Here is a 14,052-nt window from a genome sequence, read left to right as displayed (position 1 = left end):
TTTATAACTGGTTTATATAGGGTAAACAGTGGTTTATGTAAGCCTATTATCAGTGTTTATAAGTGGTTTATGTATGCTTATCAGTGGTTTAGAGTGTTTATACATGGTTTATACAGGGTAAGAAGTAGTTTATAGTGTTTATAAGTGGTTTATATAGGCTTATCAGTGGTTTAGAGTGTTTACAACTGGTTTATATAGGATAAATAGTGGTTTATATAAGCCTATCAGTGGTTTAGAGTGTTTATAAGTGGTTTATACAGGCTTATCAGTGGTTTAGAGTGTTTACAACTGGTTTATACAGGGTAAACAGTGGGTTATATAAGCCTATCAGTGGTTTAGAGTGTTTATAAGTGGTTTATGTATGTTTATCAGTGGTTTAGAGTGTTTATACATGGTTTATACAGGGTAAGAAGTAGTTTATAGTGTTTATAAGTGGTTTATATAGGCTTATCAGTGGTTTAGAGTGTTTACAACTGGTTTATATAGGGTAAACAGTGATTTATCTAAGCCTATCAGTGGTTTAGAGTGTTTATAAGTGGTTTATGTAGGGTTATCAGTGGTTTAGAGTGTTTATACATGGTTTATATAGGGTAAGAAGTAGTTTATAAGTGGTTTATATAGGCTTATCAGTAGTTTAGAGTGTTTACAACTTGTTTATATAGGGTAAACAGTGGTTTATGTAAGCCTATCAGTTGTTTAGAGTGTTTATAAGTGGTTTATGTAAGCCTATCAGTGGTTTAGATTGTTTACAAGTGGTTTATATAGGGTAAACAGTGGTTTATCTAAGCCTAGCAGTGGTTTAGAGTGTTTAAGAGTGGTTTATGTATGTTTATCAGTGGTTTAGAGTGTTTATACATGGTTTATAAAGGGTAAGAAGTAGTTTATAGTGTTTATAAGTGGTTTATATAAGCTTATCAGTGGTTTAGAGTGTTTACAACTGGTTTATATAGGATAAACAATGGTTTATATAAGCCTATTAGTGGTTTAGAGTGTTTATAAGTGGTTTATATAGGCTTATCAGTGGTTTAGAGTGTTTACAACTGGTTTATATAGGATAAACAGTGGGTTATATAAGCCTATCAGTGGTTTAGAGTGTTTATAAGTGGTTTATGTAGGAGAGAGAGAGAGAGAGAGGTAGGTTGTGGGCTTCACACCCGGTTAAAAGTTGAAAATATGGAGTGAATTTATCACATCCCCCAATTGATGTTTATTCAAATTAATTTGCGATATTGATGTTTATTCAAATTAATTTGCAATTCAAGAAGGGAAATGATAAATGGGTGAATTTTTCTGACGTGAAGTACATCAGCCCCTCTGCAGTCATTGATACACTCTTGTTGGGTGTCCCAAGTGATGAAAAGGGGCGCATTTATCAGTTCCCTACAAAAAATGAGAATTAAGTAATTCAAATATTCATAAAAAATACCCTTGCAAACTGAAGAAAATACATTTGACCAATTCACTGTGCAGTTCACTTTTCTTATACCCCAGAAGTAGTATATAGATGGAGATTTGCTAGTGTCACGGGGCCATTTCAACCGGTGTTGTTCCCAGGGGCTGGGTATATATTGTTAAGACAAATTGGTATGATGAATGATTAAATGGTGGAGACGATAATGAAAGTAATAAGAAACACAGAGAGGAAATACAATGTTATAAAAATGAGAGATGGGCAAGGCAAGCTAAGGCTTTCTCTTAAAGCCTTTAATTTCCCCACTTATGCAGCTGGCTTTACATCTAATCAGAGCCTATTTGAGCTAGCAATCAATTGACAACCATTCAAGCCTCAAACAATCGCCACTAGATACAAGGGAAGATTCACCTGCGCTTATCATTTCACCAAGGAGTGGTACATGATTTCAAATAATTCTAGAGTCTAATTGGAGAAAGCTTTCAAAGGAGTGAAGAAGTATGCAAATCGAGATTTAAGATGTGTGAATTTCAAGGTTATAGACTTAGTGTTGGTGAAACTTAATCAGAACCAAATTAGATTCATATGTAAAGTGAACAAAGGCTTTGAAATTATAAGGCCACTTTCTATCCTTTAACGTATTGGGAATATCTCTTTCACAGTCTAATTTCTCGCACATGGTTTGTTAGGCCTAAAATCGGTAACAGGTTATGGTAGGACTGGGTGGTCCAGGCTAACGAGCCACGGCTGAATAGCTGGTTGAGTCCTGCGCTGCACAAAGTACAGACAAGAAAGAAAAAGGGTCAGAGGACCAACCCGGAGTGATACTCCGGACGGGTGCTTCGACACTCAAGTCAGTATGAGCAGGAGTGTAGAGCAATGTCAGAGCAAAAAGCTTTTGAGTTTTGGTTCTCAGATTTTCAGGACCCTCACCTTAGAACAAGTGAAGGCTATTTATAGTGATTCTGAGCCACCTGTCTAAGACAGGTGGTAGTGGTGAGACAGGTGGTGGCCTCTGTATGGACCAGGTCTCATGCCTAAGGAGGGCAGGTGGAGTTCCCTGATTGGTCCAGGTGCCACACCTAGGGGAGACAGGTGTTGGCCTTTCAACGGTCCTTGTGAGGGCCACGTGCCAGAAGCTAATTGGATGCTGAGTTCGGATCCCTCAGTGCTGAGTCCGGATTGCTGAGTCCGGATTCCCTCAGTGCTGAGTCCGGACCCTATCAGTTGCCCCCTGGTTCTTCAAGCCACGAAAGTGGCTAGAAGAAGCAAAGAGAAGGTAAAGACAGCGTTGGGCCGGCCTTAAAACCTCCAGGCAGCTGAGGCCGGGCTCAGACTCAGCTAAGAGAAACAGTGGCTGGACAGGAGATTCCTGGCGCCCTGGCCTGGCCTTGGCGTTTAGCCTGTAGGGGTACGGCCGGGCAGAAGGCATTTGACTATCCAGCATGGCTGAATTTTTGACCAGGGGCCTGGGCGGCCAGGGGTCCTGAACGTCCTTGGTTCAGGAAGTCATGGGGTCCTGCTCGGCTAAGGCTGTGAACGGCCAGCCGGGCAGGTCTTTGCTGGTGAGACTTTTTGTCGTCTAGCGCTTTTGTCGTCTAGCGAACGCGCCATATTCTGTCCGGACAGCCGGACAGGTCTTTTATCCTCTGGAATCATCCTGTCCGGACAGCCGGACAGGTCTTTTGTCGCCTAGCGCTTTTGTCGCCTAGCGAACGCGCCATATCCTGTCCGGACAACCGGACAGGTCTCTTGTCTTTTGAATTATCCTGTCCGGACAGCCGGACAGGTCTTTGTCCTCTCGAATCATCCTGTCCGGACAGCCGGACAGGTCTTTTGTCGTCTCGAATCATCCTGTCCGGACAGCCGGACAGGTCTTTTGTCGTCTTGAATCATCCTGTCCGGACAGCCGGACAGGTCTTTTGTCGTCTTGAATCATCCTGTCCGGACAGCCGGACAGGTCTTTTGTCGTCTTGAATCATCCAGTCCGGACAGCCGGACAGGTCTTTTGTCGTCTAGCGCTTTTGTCGTCTAGCGAACGCGCCATATCCAGTCCGGACAGCCGGACAGGTCTTTTGTCGTCTAGCGCTTTTGTCGTCTAGCGAACGCGCCATATCCAGTCCGGACAGCCGGACAGGTCTTTTGTCGTCTAGCGCTTTTGTCGTCTAGCGAACGCGCCATATCCAGTCCGGACAGCCGGACAGGTCTTTTGTCGTCTAGCGCTTTTGTCGTCTAGCGAACGCGCCATATCCAGTCCGGACAGCCGGACAGGTCTTTTGTCGTCTAGCGCTTTTGTCGTCTAGCGAACGCGCCATATCCAGTCCGGACAGCCGGACAGGTCTTTTGTCGTCTTTCGAATGCCCCATTTCCTGTCCGGACAGCCGGACAGGTCTTTTGTCTTCTGGCGCTTTGGGACCTGTGCCTTGTATTTAATGCAGGCGGCGCATTTAATGCGAGCGGCGCATTTAATGCGAGCGGCGCATTTAATGCGGAAGGCGACGTGGCGCACTCCGGCTGGCGGAAATGGGCGGGATTTTTCCCGCTCTTCCCAGCTTCTCTATAAATACAGGAGTTTACTCTTCATTTCTTACTTTTCATCTTTTACTCTCCTCCTCTTCTGTTCGGCTGCTCAAGTTTTCTGCCCGCTTCGAATCAGTGAGCCCGGAGGTCCTCGTCCAACACTCCAGTTCGGTAATCTTTTTTAGCTTTTAGCCTTTCTTTCTTTTTTTGCTTTTTATGTCTAGCACTAGTTCGGAGACGGACTCCAGTTCAAGGGAGTCCGGTTCGACCAGTACCGCATCGGGGTCCGAGGCATCAGAGAGAGCGGTTCCGGCCTCACCTATAGTGGAGGCCGGTGTTGAGGGCGAAGAGCTAGTGATCATAATAGACGAGGAGAGCGGTGAGGAAATGAGTGTGGACTTAGACACAATCCCGGCCTGTGGGGACGGACCGGACCGGGTAGAAACCAGCGACGATGATGAGGACGTCGAAGCGGCAGTCCCTCAATCGTCGCGCATGCCAGTCGAGGTGATAGCGGAGGCACAGATGGAAGCCAACCCGCAGTATAACATCGGGGCCCTATACGAGGTGAACCATCTGTGGCCGAACAGGCTTCAGATCGTCAGGGACAAATACTGTATTCCTGGCCGGTACATTCTGAGGGCGGCTGTCGAAGGGGATCGGGCCAGCAACGATAGCGCAGACCTCTGCGTGTATGAGGAGGCCTTCCGGGCCGGGCTTAGGCTCCCCTTCCACCCCTTCTTTGCGGATGCACTGAATTACTACGGGCTGGCAGTTACACAGGTCGTCCCGAACTCTTGGAGGACACTCATCGGCTTCTTGTACCTTCTTGAAGTCCGGCTCCGTAGGAACCCCACCGTGCCCGTCTTCAGGATGTGTGCGCACCTGAAGAGGCATAAGGACGGCGGCTGGATCTACATTAGCCAGAGGCCCGAAATGAAAATGATCACTGGGATACCTTCTTCCATTCACACATGGAAGAACAGGTTCTTCTATGTAAAGGACACCGCGCCGGGCTCGCAGTGGCCGTTCTCATTACAATGGAGAACGCCAGACACTCGCCGCCTTAGTAAAAAACCAGCTCTCGAAGACTATGACCATATGACCTTCGCTCTGATCAAAGAAGAGCTCAAGCGAGGTCCAGTTCACTGCTCAGAGTTCGAAGAGGAGGCCGAGCTGGTCGCACTCGGGGTCAGCCGTGCGACGCCGGCACGTACGTAGACACTATAGGATAGCATTTATTTTTCTGAAGTATTTTTTAACTTTCATATTGCTGACTGCGCTCCGTTCTCTTTTGCAGAAATGGTGAAGCAGATGTCCCTTTTGGACAGAATCAAGCAGTCTTCGGGCGCGTCTCCAGCGCAGGAGCAGCCCCAACCAAAGGGCAAGAAGAGGAAGGTGCCGGAGTCGACCCCGCCGATGGTCGCGCTGGCTAAGCCTCTTAAAAGCAGCCGGGCGACGCATAAGCTTGCCCTATCTAGCCGGGCAGACACCACGGGTCAGAGCTCCAAGTCCGGAGCGGCGACGGGGTCAAAGCACGGCGGGACAGTACTGGGTATGCCGGCTACGGCAACGGTTGGAGGCGACAACGTCTTCCGCCCGAACTGGGCCGTGCAGAAAACGGACACCGGCCTGGGGGATACCCGGGTGGCCGCAGAGTTGATGTACAAGGGTGTCCTCGCCCGCGACCGGCTAGCGGTCGAAAAAGAGGTGCCGGAGACCTGCGAAGCGGCAATCAGCTCCGCCCTCTATCAACTCCAGGTGTACTCAAGGGATATGGCCAAGAAGCGATATCTCTTCTCTGAGACGATCACAAGGATCGAGTCTGAAAAGGCCCAGGTCCAGAAGGAGAACGGCGAGCTGAATGAAGCCGTCCAGATCAAAGAGGCCGAGCTCAACAGCTTACAGGACGAGCTGCAGAGGGTCAAAAACCAGGCCGTGCAGGATCTCCTGAGTGCGGCTGAGAGGGCCGGAAGGAAGGAAAAGGCGGCCGTGGAGGCGGCCGTGAAGGAAACTGAGGAGAGGAAGGATGCCCAGCACTTCGACTTAGGCCTCCAGGCCTACAGGGCGGGTTTCCTTCTCTGCTCCGAGCAGGTGAAGAGGATTCACCCCGGCATCTCCTTGGACGCGCTAACCGTCCCGTATGCACCTCCAGAGGACGAGGAAGATGAGGAGGAAGACGAACCGGACTCCTCCCGGCCTATTGAGGTGGATGCGGGGGTGACTGTGGCCGCCGTCGCCTCGGCGGCGGCGGAGGGTGGCGAGCTCGCAGCCCTCACTCCCGAAGGGGTCGTCACCGAGGTGGTGGCCGACGAGGAGGCCTGAGCAGCAGCCTTCTTTCTTTTTTGTTTGCACAGTTGGTAACGCCTATTCTTTGTAAGCCAGCTCGGCGAAGAGAGCAATTTTGTAATGCAAATATGAATACTGAATACAAATACATTTTTTGTTAAACTGTCTGTACAGCATCCTTATTTTTTTGTACGCGTATTATTTCTGTGCTTCATCGAGAACCGTGCTGGGAATATTTGAAGTTGGTTTCCACCACGGGAATCTTGGCTGGAACTGATCTCCAAGCCACTAGGACGAGCCGGAGTGCACCACTGCTGCTCGTCCTAAGTCTGCGAGAGCCGAGCTGGAAGCTTGGTGCTCAAACACTTAGGAAATATTTGAAGGTGGTTTCCACTGCGGGCGTCCTGGCTGGAACTGATCTCCAAGCCATTAGGATGAGCCGGAGTGCACCACTGCTGCTCGTCCTAAGTCTGCGAGAGCCGAGCTGGAAGCTTGGTGCTCAAACACTTAGGAAATATTTGAAGGTGGTTTCCACTGCGGGCGTCCTGGCTGGAACTGATCTCCAAGCCACTAGGATGAGCCGGAGTGCACCACTGCTGCTCGTCCTAAGTCTGCGAGAGCCGAGCTGGAAGCTTGGTGCTCAAACACTTAGGAAATATTTGAAGGTGGTTTCCACTGCGGGCGTCCTGGCTGGAACTGATCTCCAAGCCACTAGGATGAGCCGGAGTGCACCACTGCTGCTCGTCCTAAGTCTGCGAGAGCCGAGCTGGAAGCTTGGTGCTCAAACACTTAGGAAATATTTGAAGGTGGTTTCCACTGCGGGCGTCCTGGCTGGAACTGATCTCCAAGCCACTAGGATGAGCCGGAGTGCACCACTGCTGCTCGTCCTAAGTCTGCGAGAGCCGAGCTGGAAGCTTGGTGCTCAAACACTTAGGAAATATTTGAAGGTGGTTTCCACTGCGGGCGTCCTGGCTGGAACTGATCTCCAAGCCACTAGGATGAGCCGGAGTGCACCACTGCTGCTATATACTGATGGCTAAATGAGTTACTCAAAGAGAGACAATTATTTGGGAAACTTATTTTATTCATTGCAGAATGTGGATGATTACAGCAGTTCTTTACAAGCCTATGAAGGCAAACAAAATTACTGATAGTAGATCCGAAGATTTCTAGAATTCCAAGCATGCGGCAGCATCTGTTCGTCGAGGGACTCTAACCGATAGCTTCCTGGGCGGATGACTTCCTTGACTCGGTATGGTCCTTCCCAGGTCGGAGAGAGCTTGCCCACGCTTCTTGGCTGGGAAACGGAGGCTTTCCTCAGGACTAGGTGGCCAGCGCGGAATTCTCTTGGTCGGATCTTGACGTCATGATATCTGGATACTTTCTGCTTATAGGCCGCCGACCTGATCTGAGATTCCTCACGGACTTCTTCAAGCAAGTCAAGGTTGGCACGGAGTCCGTCCCCGTTGAGCTGCTCACTGAAATGGACGATCCTTGGGGAGGGGACGCCGATGTCAACCGGGATCACTGCTTCTGTTCCGAAGGAGAGATTAAAAGGCGACTCGCCTGTGGCCGTACGCGGAGTAGTCCGATACGCCCAGAGCACATGATACAGTTCGTCTGCCCAACGCCCGGCCTTGCCATCCAGTCTCTTCTTTATCCCCTGCAAGAGGGTCCTGTTCGTCACCTCTGTTTGCCCATTCGTCTGAGGATGTGCCACAGATGTGAATCTTTGCTCTATGTGCAGATCAGAACAAAACTTTCGGAAATTCCTCGAGTCGAACTGCTTGCCATTGTCCGTTATGAGGACCCGGGGGATCCCGAACCTGCACACCACCGATTTCCAGAAGAAGTTCTGTACATTCTGCTCTGTGATCTTGGCCAGAGGCTCTGCTTCCACCCACTTGGTGAAATAATCAATGGCAACAACGACGAACTCACGGCCTCCTGAGGCCGGCGGAAAGGGGCCCAGAATATCCATCCCCCATACTGCGAAGGGAAGAGGACTGATGATCGGGGCCATCGGAACGGGTGGCTGGTGGACGGCTGGAGAGAACTTCTGGCACTTCTCACACTTTTTCACAAGGCTCAGCGCGTCCTTCCTCAGCGTAGGCCAGTACAGACCTCTCAGGAGGATTTTAATGGCCAGGGCCTTGCCCCCGAGGTGCTCTCCACAGATTCCTTCATGGGTTTCCTGCAGGGCTAACAAGGCATCACTGGGGCGAAGACACTTCAGATACGGGAGGGTATACGACCTCTTGTATAGAGTCTCGCCATCCAGTGAAAACCTCGCTGCCCTCTGCATGACCTTACGGGCTTCCTTTCTCTCTCCCGGGAGCTCTCCGCTGCGCAGATACCTGATTATCTCATCCATCCAGCACGGTTCATCGTCGATCTGCATCACCACGACGGACTGGGCGTCGATACTGGACCTCTTCAGGAACTCCATGCGAATTTCCCTGAGGGCGGTGTAACCTGAGGCTGCGAGCTTTGATAGCACATCTGCCTTTACATTCTCTGCTCGGGGGATTCTGACGACCTCAAAGCTCTTGAAATGAACGGCAAGACTGCGAACCCTCCCCAGGTACTTGATCATTCGCTCTTCACGGGCTTCATACACTCCCTGGATCTGGCAGACGACGAGCTGCGAATCGCAGTACGCCTTTAGCCTCTGAGCACGGGTCTGCACAGCAAGATTCATCCCGGCGATGAGCGCTTCATATTCTGCTTCATTATTGGACGCACGGAAACCGAACCTCAAGGCATAGTTCAGGACGAAGTCCTCTGGTCCAGTGAGAACTAGCCCTGCACCACACCCTGTCTTGTTCGATGACCCGTCCACGTAAACTTCCCAAAGCGGCTCTCCATCAAAAACTGGGTGCGAGATGACGGTCTCAGGCCCGGGGGGCGGTGATGCTCTGGAAACGACCCGGGGATCTGGCACGGCCAGCTCTGCTTCTGGAGATGGAACTGCTACTAGCCCGGGGTCTGGGTCCGGAACTGTGCACTCGGCTATGAAGTCAGCGAGGATCTGAGCTTTGATCGCCGGCCTGGGTAGGAACTTGATATCAAACTCACTGAGCTCCACGGCCCACTTGACAAGCCGGCCCGAAGTGTCTGGCCGGTGGAGGATCTGTCTGAGAGGCTGTCCTGTTAGGACTTTGATTGTGTGCGCCTGGAAGTACGGCCTTAGCTTCCGGGCCGCCGTAATGAGGGCGCACACGAGCTTCTCTACTCTCTGATATCTGGTCTCGGCATCATGGAGGACCTTACTAACATAGTAGATCGGCTTTTGCTGATTAGATTCTTCTTTGATCAGTACTGCTGCAACCGCCAAGGGTCCCGCTGAGAGGTACAGAATCAGTTCTTCTCCTGGCTCCGGCGTGGACAACAAGGGTGGGGAGGACAAATACTGCTTCAGCTCCTCGAACGCTGCTTGACACTCCGGAGTCCAGGGCGCGGTTTTTATACCTCTGATCGCATTGAAGAAAGGGAGGCATCTCTCGGCGGATTTTGAGATAAACCGCCCCAGAGCTGCCACCAGCCCGGTCAGCCGCTGTACTTCTCTGATAGTGCTCGGAGGAGTCAGCTCCATTACCGCCTTGATCTTCTCCGGGTTCGCCTCTATTCCTCTCTGGCTTACCATGAAGCCCAGGAACTTGCCCGCTCCGACGCCAAATGTACATTTGGTCGGATTAAGCTTCATGTTGTGTTCCCTCAAGACTTGGAAGGCCTCTTCGAGGTCGGAGACGTGGTTGGAAGCACTTCTGCTCTTCACTAGCATATCATCAACGTAGACCTCCATGTTCCGGCCAATCTGATTTCTGAACAGCTTGTTGACGAGACGCTGGTAAGTGGCTCCCGCATTCTTCAGTCCGAAAGGCATCACCCGATAGCAATACGTCCCCTGGTCGGTAACGAATGATGTCTTCGGGATGTCAGACTCGTACATTCTGATTTGATTGTATCCCGAGAAAGCATCCATGAAACTGAGCAGCTCGTGACCTGCTGTAGCGTCAATGAGCTGGTCTATTTTTGGAAGCGGGTAGCTGTCTTTTGGGCAGGCCTTGTTCAGGTCTGTGAAGTCTATACAGGTCCTCCACTTCCCGTTGGACTTTTTTACCATTACCACATTCGCGAGCCAGTCCGGATACTGGATCTCACGAATGAAATCGGCCTTCAAAAGCCTCTCCACCTCTTCTCTGATGGCTCTCCGTCTCTCCGGTGCAAAGTGTCTACGCTTCTGCTTCACGGGCTTGCAGGTCTGATCGACACCGAGCTCGTGGGTGCTAATCGACGGGTCAATGCCGGGCATGTCTGAAGGAGTCCAGGCAAAGACATCTGCATTGGCCCTGAGGAATTGAGCGAGATCCTGCTGCGCGGCCTCTGGCAGGGCAGAGCCGATCTGGACAACCCTCTGTTCATCATCGATGTTCAATTGAATGGAGATGAGGTCCTCTGCGGGCTGGTTGACTGTGATCTGCGCTTCGTCTCTCAGATCGTACAGCTCGATTGGAAGAGACTCAGACGCATTCTTCCCTCTCAGTGCTGCCGCATAGCATTGTCTTGATTGGGGCTGATCCCCTCTGACTTCACCTACGCCTCCTGGCGTAATGAACTTCATCTTCTGGTGATAAGCGGAGGGAATCGCTCGGAGGAGGTTCTGGCCGGGGCGTCCTAGAATGGCGTTATAGGCCGACTTGGCCTTAACCACCAGGAAGGTCACCATTGCAAAGGACTGGCAGGGCGGCTCCCCGATCAGAACTGGAAGCTCAATCTGCCCTTCGACCTTGACAACTTCTCCCGAGAATCCGAACAGATCTGAGTTGGCCGGCTTCAGACGGTCGGCTCCGATCATCATCTGCTCGAAGGCGTGGTAGTAGAGGATGTCGGCGGAGCTCCCGTTGTCGACCAAGATCTTCTTCATTTCCCAGTTCGCCACTAGCATTGTGACGACCAGGGCATCATCGTGCGGGAGGATCAGACCGTCCAGATCTGCCTCCGAAAAGGATATCTCATTTTCTGGCTCGGCCCTCTTGCTGCAGGCATGGACGGCGTTGACCTGCCGGGCATAGGTTCTGCGGGCCGATGAAGAGGTCCCTCCCGCGGTCGGCCCTCCTGAAATGGTACCAATGACACCATGAGGTTGGAGTTGAGGTTGAGGTACCTGAGGAGGGAGAACGGCCGGGGCTGGAGCCTGGATGCGGTCGCCCAGGGGTTGGGCGTCTCGAGGACTTCTGTCTCTGGGTCTCGGGTTGTCCTGGCGCTCCCTTCTATTGTCGTTATTTTTTAAGTACCTCCCGAAGTACCCTCTGCTTATCAGCTGCTCGATTTCCTCCTTGAGATGAATGCAGGCGTTGGTGTCGTGGCCGTGGCTCTTATGGAACCGGCAATACCTGGACATGTCTTGGGTGCCTGCCTCCGACGTCTGCTTCTTCGGCCACCGGATGAAGTCTTCTTTCCGGATGGCTGCCAAAATTTGAGCCCTAGACGCGGTGAGGGGCGTGTAGCGCTCCCTCGTCGGGGGGCTACTCTCCTTTCGAGGCCGGGGGGAGCTCCTTTCCTTCCGGGACGGACTGCTCTCCTTCCTCTGAGGTCTGTCATCCCTACGCTGCTTGGCGGGGTTCTTCTCCTCTGGTCTTCTCTTGCTGACGGAATCCAGGGCAGCGAGAGTCTCCTCGACGGAGATGTATTCTTCCGCCCCGGTCATCAGATCTGCCAAGGACTGCGGATTTCGCCGGGCGACTGCTCTTCGGAAGTCGGTGGACCGGGCTCCGGCCAGAAGAGCATTCATTGCCGCGGAGGGATCCAGGTTGGGTACCTGAAGGGCCTCCCTGTTGAACCAGCCAACGAACGCTTTTAAGGCCTCACCGTCTTCCTGCCTCAGGGCCATCAGTGAAGCCGTCGTCTTTCGAGGCCTTCTGCTGCTCATGAAATGCCGGGCCAAGTCGTCCCCGAAGTCGTCGAAATTGTCAACGGACTTGGGCTTGAGCCGTGAGTACCAATCTCTTGCGGCTCCGGTTAATGTGGTGGGGAGTGCCCTGCAAAGGAACCCGTCCGACGCCCCGTGGAGAAGCATCGTGGTCCTGAAGGTCTGCAGATGATCCACGGGGTCGGTGGTCCCATCATACTGCGGGATCTGCGGCATCTTGAAGCCCAAGGGGACTGCCGCACCGAGTACCCGATCTGTGAAAGGGGGATTGCTACTAAAGATTCTTGAAGCAGGGCGGCCATGATCTCTAGCCAGCTCCTCGATTCTGTTATCGATCTTCTGGATTCTTAGCAACATCGGATCATCCCTCTGTTCAGCCAGACGGGCAGGTCTACTTCTTACGGCTGATGGGCTCCTTGCGGATCCGGACTGGCTGAGGGGACTCCTTCGCCGGTGCCGCGATCCCTCTCCGTGCATAGGGTCTCTCTTGCTGCCCCGCTTCTGCACGGAGGGAGATCGTGACCGGTGATGCTGTCGACGAGGCTCAGGACGCACGCTCCTGTCCCGCGAGTGGTTGTTTCTTCGAGTGGAGTGACGAGTTTGGTCGCGGGGTGGAGACGCGCGTTCTCTGCGGGAGCTTTCTCCCCTCTGAACAGGTCGAGAAACCTCGACGGGGTGTTGCTGGAGTGCGGGAGCCGCATTCCTGAACTGCGCAACTACAGCGGTCATTTCCTGAAAAAGGGCCCTCATCTCCCTCGGGGTCGGGGTGGGGTCTGAACGGTCCGAGTGGGGCGAAGTCCGCTCCACGGCCGCCCCGACCTCCACTTGTGAGGCCAGACGCTCACTTCGTCCTTCACGGGGGGCCGTAGCCCGGGTAGCCCGAGAAGTCGGAGGTGCTCGCTTGCCGGTCTGTCCTACCATTTTTATCTGGGTGAGATTTTCGAACAGCTTTTTGTTGCGGGGTCCCACGGATGGCGCCAAATCTGTTAGGCCTAAAATCGGTAACAGGTTATGGTAGGACTGGGTGGTCCAGGCTAACGAGCCACGGCTGAATAGCTGGTTGAGTCCTGCGCTGCACAAAGTACAGACAAGAAAGAAAAAGGGTCAGAGGACCAACCCGGAGTGATACTCCGGACGGGTGCTTCGACACTCAAGTCAGTATGAGCAGGAGTGTAGAGCAATGTCAGAGCAAAAAGCTTTTGAGTTTTGGTTCTCAGATTTTCAGGACCCTCACCTTAGAACAAGTGAAGGCTATTTATAGTGATTCTGAGCCACCTGTCTAAGACAGGTGGTAGTGGTGAGACAGGTGGTGGCCTCTGTATGGACCAGGTCTCATGCCTAAGGAGGGCAGGTGGAGGTCCCTGATTGGTCCAGGTGCCACACCTAGGGGAGACAGGTGTTGGCCTTTCAACGGTCCTTGTGAGGGCCACGTGCCAGAAGCTAATTGGATGCTGAGTTCGGATCCCTCAGTGCTGAGTCCGGATTGCTGAGTCCGGATTCCCTCAGTGCTGAGTCCGGACCCTATCATGGTTGAAGATCCATCCTGTCTTGTTTGAAGCCATATCATTCAGACAAAGAAGACATCGATATCAGGATGAGCTTGCATGCAACACCCTTTGTGTGTAAGGTTAAAAATACATTGTCTGAGTGCATAATGGCACCACGAAGTTTCAAGATGTTGACAACAGAATACCTATTAATGTGGAAGAGCCTATTAGCTGAAGCTAGTTGGGGACCCATAGAAAAACACCACTTGCCAAACGAATCAAGTTTGTGCCTAACTGATGAAGACTTCGACAAGGGTGACAACCTAATAATTCAGGGGTGTTCGCATAGCCTATGGCCTGCGACTTATATGTAGTGTCACCATAAATTTTGATCGGACTCGGGTACTCAATTA

Source organism: Tasmannia lanceolata, unplaced genomic scaffold (assembly GCF_043159265.1).
Source record: "Tasmannia lanceolata isolate RefF3 unplaced genomic scaffold, GAP_Taslan_0.1 ptg000037l, whole genome shotgun sequence".
NCBI classification, from domain to species: Eukaryota; Viridiplantae; Streptophyta; class Magnoliopsida; order Canellales; family Winteraceae; genus Tasmannia; species Tasmannia lanceolata.
The sequence above is the reverse complement of the archived record's forward strand: the minus strand, read 5'-3'. Positions refer to the sequence as shown.